Below are 6,496 nucleotides of genomic sequence, written 5' to 3' on the forward strand. Positions count from 1 at the left end.
CAAAGTTAGAGTGGCTAACGCTAAAGCAATCCAGAGCTCAGAAACAGCCACAAACCAGCAGCCTCGGTATGAGCAAAGGATCAAAGCAGTTATGAGGAAATCAAAAAAGAGAAAAGAGTCGATGTCCTGTTGTGGAAGAAAGGACCAAAGGCACACATTGCAGGCACTTGAACATTGGGGGGGGGGGGGGGGGGGGGGGGGGGGGGGGGGGGGGGTGTTTGACAATATTCTTTCATTTTTCTGTGCGGCCTTGTGCAGCTTTCCAGCCGCCTCTCTCCAGTGCAGTACACAGCTCTGCCATCAGGTCCCAGCCGGCATCCTACAAATATAGGGGAGGCATGATTAGGTGATGGAGAACAGCTGTGTAGATCAGCCTCCCCTGACACCACACCCTGAACCCACTGCTCCGCCCCCCACCCCACCCCCTGCAGCTGAACCAAACCACACCCTCCCACACCTGTTATCTGATGAAGTTACAAACATACTGAAAAACCTGATAATTGTTTTGTGAAATGTAAATTTGCAGCACTTGCTGTTGTTCGGTAAGGTCAAAGGTAATGGTGCAGGTGCACCGGTTTAATTTTTCATTTAATTATTTGTAGCTTTTCCCAGTAGCTGAGCTCTTTATTTTCAGTTGTTTAAGCTTCTGTAACTTACTATAGTGATAATTAAGTTCATTATGATAACAATATTCTGCACTGAAGAAAATGGATTTATGCTGTCACTTAGAAAGCAAATGAAAAAAAAAAAAATCAGAAAAATTGGTATCGACAGGTCGCACTTACAAAAACATCACTAATCTGAATAAGGCCAAGAAAACTGACATCAGTCATGAATATTGTCTCATTTTTATTATGTTCTGCTTTATCTTAACAAAAGCTGTGTGTTCAGTTTTCTACAACACAGAAGTCAAAAATGCCTAGTAGGAACTTAGGATCTACTAATTCCTTAAAAGAAAACTAGATAAATGACTAAATATGTCCTTTCCTCTTTTCTTTCTACCTTCCTGTACGGCGTCTCTCTCTCCCACTGTGAAGGTAATGTGCAAAACAGCCACTATTAACATTACATACTGTCATTTGTCCTAATTAATTAAATGAAACCATCAGGAGAGGGACTCTAGTGCCCTGATGAGGCAAATATGAAGATCAAAGCAGGAAGGCAACTCTTTGAAGAATTAAAAAAAAAAAAAAAACAATCTGTACTTGGTGAAGAAAGATGAATTTGTTTTACAAAGAAATAGAACACCACATCGATAAATGATAATTCATTTGTAGACTGTCTCTATACAAGGCAATTATTTTTTGGAAAACATTGCAGGTGGCATTTTATAATCCACCTATAATAAATATCCCCAACACGTCTACAGAAAAATCTAAGACTACCTTACAGACACCCTGAAAGTTCTCCAGCTTCCCCTCCCTCAGATAATGTGATCTCTGATTGACGCTTCTGTATGCAGCTTGCCACAGTCTAACCTATAAAATATGCAACAACTAATATGGTAACACAGAGTCAGAGGCCTTGTCCCAGCTGAATTGGCCACATACAGTATAACAGTTTGAAATGAACACTGTGAAAGATGGAAAAGACGCAACTAGGAGGAGGAAGCAAAAGCAGCAGCTGAAGTGACAGACCAAATCTCCATCCATCATTCTTTTCTTTATCAGCAGTGGCTTGGTAAGTAAATGAGCCACATCCCCAGACAGCACATTTCAGTGCCAGTGCTGATTGTGACTGTAGACAACAGTTGTGCATCTGCCAAGACAACTGTTTGGAGATTTGATGGAATGTGGCTGGCTCTGTTTCTAGGATTTATCATTATCGGCATAGCAGAAAACTTGTTAAAAAAATGATAATAAGATAACCAAAAAAATCAACATTAATCCGATGATAGTAATCAGTTATTCTTACCGTGTGTGCTACAGTACACCAAGTTTAAAAGCAAACTTCTCATAAGCCTCTGCTCTGAGAAGTAATCTGCCATTTGTGCTTTAAAATTCAGGACAAGCAGTGCGCTCTACATGAGCTGCATAAAAAGAAGACTCGTGGGCGAGGAAAGAGGAGGATGAAATAAAGAGAGGTACAAAGTAATAGTGAAGGGAGACAGACCATTTCTCACCATCAAAGAACTAGTGGTAACATTTGAGTATTCAAACACACTTTAACGTTCTTCAGTCTCCTACTGATATCCTGTGCAGTGAGGTGCTTGAGGATGCTTGAGAGCATTACTTACTGCCAATAACTCATTTTGAATGTAACAAAAAATTAAAAAATCTGTCTGATTCCCGTTCAACATGTCAAATTTTCTCTCTTCCTATCTCCACTTATGTCTCTTCCTCTCCTCCTTTCCTCTCTCGCTCTCTAGTTGCCCCAATCTGGCACATCACACTATTCCAGGCTGCTTGCCAGCATCAGACCACTGTCAAACTGAATCCAATATGCTTGGTCAGGCCGTATGCTTTTCTAGGTAGCGTGCTCCTATGGGAGACAAAAGAACCAAATTGATTTAACTCTCAACTCCCGGAGAGGAGCTAAATCAGCTCAATTAGAGTGCTCGCGGTCGAAAGCAAAGTAGATCTGTGAGGTCAGATCACATCAATGGACAGAGAAAAGATCCAGTATAGACTAAATAAGACTGGTAGATTAGGTGAGAATGTGATCAACACTGTCTAGCTTTATAACAGAGGGTGGCTTTCACTCTTCCATGGGTTAGTCTACTAGAGTGTTCCAAAATCACTCTTGGACATATAACTGCAATTTTTTATACAATTGAGATCACATTGTTACTGAGTATCAAAAACTTCAAATAACCATCAACAGATGAAAGTGTCACGTGAGAGCCTCTTGGTTAGGTCTCATCTATAGGGGGGGGTTCTAATAGATAAAATTGATTTAAACTACACAGAATCACATTTTAACCAATTGGATGTTCGCAAACATGCTCTCTGGCCCTCAAAAGACAAGCATCCGGTTTCCCAGAGAGCCACCAGTAAGGAAATGTAGATGAAACTTGGAAGCTTTGATCTGAACACTTGGGAATCGTCTCAGTCTGCTCCTGTCTGCCCTGGACCTCCCCACTAACAGCAAAGACGAACTTCACCTTCGGTCTCCGTGCAGGCGTGCTGCTGCTGTGCCACTTGTCCGACCCCTGGCATCTATCAAGTTTACAAACGTGTTATGCACCTTGACCTTGCTGAGCAGCGAGGTCTGTCTGACACAGATCATTTAATGTCTAAAGTCATACACTTAGTGATACAGTTTCCCAAGTGCGCAACAGCCACAATTCAAAGGGCCATGTAACAGAATGAGGCACTAACAGGCAGCTAACACAGCTCCAAACAATTTCCAAACAGCCCAAAACTGCATCACAGCATAGTCTAACTCCTGCTACACTCACAGGGCAAACGAATGAAACTGTCTCTCTTACCTTGAAATCCGAAGAGGAAAGCGAGGAAGGGGATCCAAACGCTGTATATCCAGAAGTAATGCATGGCGTCCTTCAATCAGCTCCAACTGCTCAGCGCTCCTCCAGAAGAAACTGGGTGTCCTGGCGTGGTTCGGGGGTCCGCAGGTGATCTGTTGACCTTGGAGGGTAGGGTAGGCTTTCCTCAGCAAATAACGCCTGAAAGTGAACGAACTCAGCGGCAGCTGCCGACAGAAACCGCACAAGTGCTGGAGGAACAACTGGTGGATTCTATCTCACTCTGCCAAGTGGATGCTCGGTGGGCGGCCATTGCTTGGCCTGCGCTGCCATCTAGTGTTTCTTGCAGAAAATAAGGATTTGATGAGACAAGCTGAGCTTGCCATTGGTTCATTATTACCTGAGCTTAATGAGCCATGCGCACATTATAGCAACCCGTTGTCTCAGCGGGCCTCTGAGGAGCGTGTCTCGAATAAATCAAGTTTAACTGAGGTTGTCATGGAAACATCTTTCAGCGCACGAATCCTCACTGATATTGATTAGTATATTTAAGCAACAACCGCAGCAACCAGGCTCATTCATCATCGCCTTTGTTTAGAATTAGGACAATATGTGTTGGTGACATAAAGCGACATACGGATGACATCATTCATCGCATTCATTATTTAAAGCACGCTGTCACTTCTTATTTTTTATTCTTGTTCTGCAAAGTTAAAATATTTGCCATTGTTCATTCTGACTGTCTTGTTAATATGAAACAACAAGGCTTCACAATTAAATATTAATTAACAACCGCCAAATGATTTGTAACCTATACATAATTAAAGTGGGCTTCTGATATGAGGCACTGTTTATTAGTGCGAGACAGCACAGTGGGGTTTGTCGGGGCACCAAAATAGCTTCCTCTACCTCTCATGGTGATCTCTGACCTCCACTGCTGCTTAGAATAAATGGCATCTTCCTTAAGGTCAGCGGCAACCTGGAAATTGCCAACAGCACCTCACCCATTGCCGGCAGCATCCACGAAGCAAATATTTCATTACCCTCAGGATGACCGATTGCACGGTTCACTTGATCCTCTGCGTCCAGGACAATAGCGGGCACTTCATCTGGACTGAATGACTTCCTGTCCTGAAGGTCATTGCAACAAAAGCTCTAGAGACTAATTTTCTATGTAATTGTTCACATCAGTTTGGGGCTACTTTTTTCGAAAATGGTATTTTTATCAGACATTATTTGACGTGAATTGATCACTGTTTAATTCCTCACAGTCTGAACGCTCTCAGAGACTTTCCAATTAATGTTTGCTGAAAGAAAATCAGGATCTGCCTGAAATAATGCTGAAAAGTAATTACTGAAGTGAAGACGGGCATATTTAAAATATTCCTAACACTCTTTGTGCCTGAATGTAGTTTTAATTGCTTGAGAACATAATGCTGCTAGAAGATTATCTTTGAAACCTTTATATGAGCATCGTCTATATGACGTCACTAATTGGCTTGATGAAACCTCTGACCTCTATAACAGTTTACACACAAATCCGCCTTTGTGCTTAAATCTGCCTGATGCTGCCCTTGTCATGAGGCGTCATCCTCACACTGTGGGCAATGCAGAGCTGCTTCAAATGAAGCCTTCTGAATATCTGCAAATCTTTACCTATTGAAATCTCAGAGGCTTTTCAGTGAGCTTCACCTGCCAAGCTCTTTTCTGTGTTGCTGCGGAGCCCCCAAGTGTAACACTAACTTTCCACCAGCTACAAGGGAGCTTTTGTGTCATTAACTATAATCTTTGACCTTTTTGGCATGCCTTTCTTCCGAGGATTGAAATGTTTCAGCTGAGGCTTTGATACGATTTTTTTCTTCAGGCATCCAGATCAGAGTCGTCCTTGTGGATAAAGCATTGAACACTTTATCCTGTACAGATGTGCACTGTCTGCACAACCAGGCCATGTATGAAGCACCATTGCCGCTGCAGAATTTGATGACAGAGCTTGCCGGTTTGGTACAGGATGCTGGTCCTCTGTATGTTCGCCATTTGCACACACACACTCCTACACTAACACACACACATAGTAGAACTTTTTTTAATTTACTTTTTCTTCAGGTTTTGTGAGGGATTCATTGCAATCGTTCCCATTTTCAAGTTCCCTTGAATTATTGTTGTGGCTTTACTCCTTTGGCTTGCATTCTCACTCTATTTTGAATGTAATGAGAGATTTCCCTCCTGTATACTGAAACTGTCTTCACTTTCAATGACATGTCGAGGACCTGAGAATAAACGGTTTCGCTGATGGATCGACTCCACAAAGCAGACTCTCATCCACTGACAGGGAAATGTGTGAGGCTTTTTTTGCAGTCTTGTTGCATTGTGTTTAAATCTCCCCCTACATAATTTTGTGTGTGTTTGGGGGGAGGGGGGGGGGGGTGTTTGGACTCCTTCAGGAAAACACATTTCAATTTAGTGATGGAAGAACATGTTGGTGACAATCTCTTAATAATTCATGCAGCATGAGAAAATGGTTCAACACTTCTCAGAGAACACCGTGTACAGTAGTGCTGAACATTTGCCATCCATCAGTTTTAGACGGTGGGGGAACCGTAGGGCAAGTGTTGAATTATTTAAAAGAGATAAAGACTATAAGAGAAAGTACCTGTAACCAGCTTTAATAACAGCACGGAGCGTGGGAGAGCCCAAGGAGCTGTCTTTATAGTGAATGTTTATACCCGTCTCCGTGTTTTTATGATAATACTTTGCTGCAGAACAACAAATCCTTTCAGCTGATATCTCCTCACCATAAACCAAAAATGATAAATGTGCTAATGAGACTGCAGGCTGACAAAGATAGCCCATCAAAATACCAATTTACTGTCTGTGAACTTGTAGTACTCTGGAGGGGATAAGGCAAACATGCTCAAGGCTAAAAGGCCAGCAGTGAGACTACACTGTAACTTCTTTTGCCGTTGACTGTAACAAACTGAACTGCTACTCTGACATTTTCCCCTCTTCATCTTTTCTGACAGTTTTTGCAGCAGTTTTGCATTTGGCCAGTGTCCGTGTCACTAGCATGAGACA

The 6,496-nt window shown here is 42.3% G+C and overlaps 1 long non-coding RNA gene across 1 annotated transcript; it reads right to left on the minus strand.

Annotated features, from left to right (window-relative positions):
• Positions 1-200: 200 nt before the first annotated feature.
• Positions 201-3,944, minus strand: LOC146693552 (uncharacterized). Its single transcript, XR_014923975.1, has 2 exons — positions 3,431-3,944; positions 201-319 (listed from the first exon to the last, which is right to left on the minus strand). It is a non-coding gene; the product is annotated as an uncharacterized LOC146693552 (long non-coding RNA).
• Between the last annotated feature and the right edge of the window lie 2,552 nt (positions 3,945-6,496).

This window comes from Copadichromis virginalis, linkage group LG14 (assembly GCF_057382275.1).
Source record: "Copadichromis virginalis isolate Kocher_CV1m ecotype Utaka linkage group LG14, C_Virginalis_male_GT1.1, whole genome shotgun sequence".
Taxonomy (NCBI): domain Eukaryota; kingdom Metazoa; phylum Chordata; class Actinopteri; order Cichliformes; family Cichlidae; genus Copadichromis; species Copadichromis virginalis.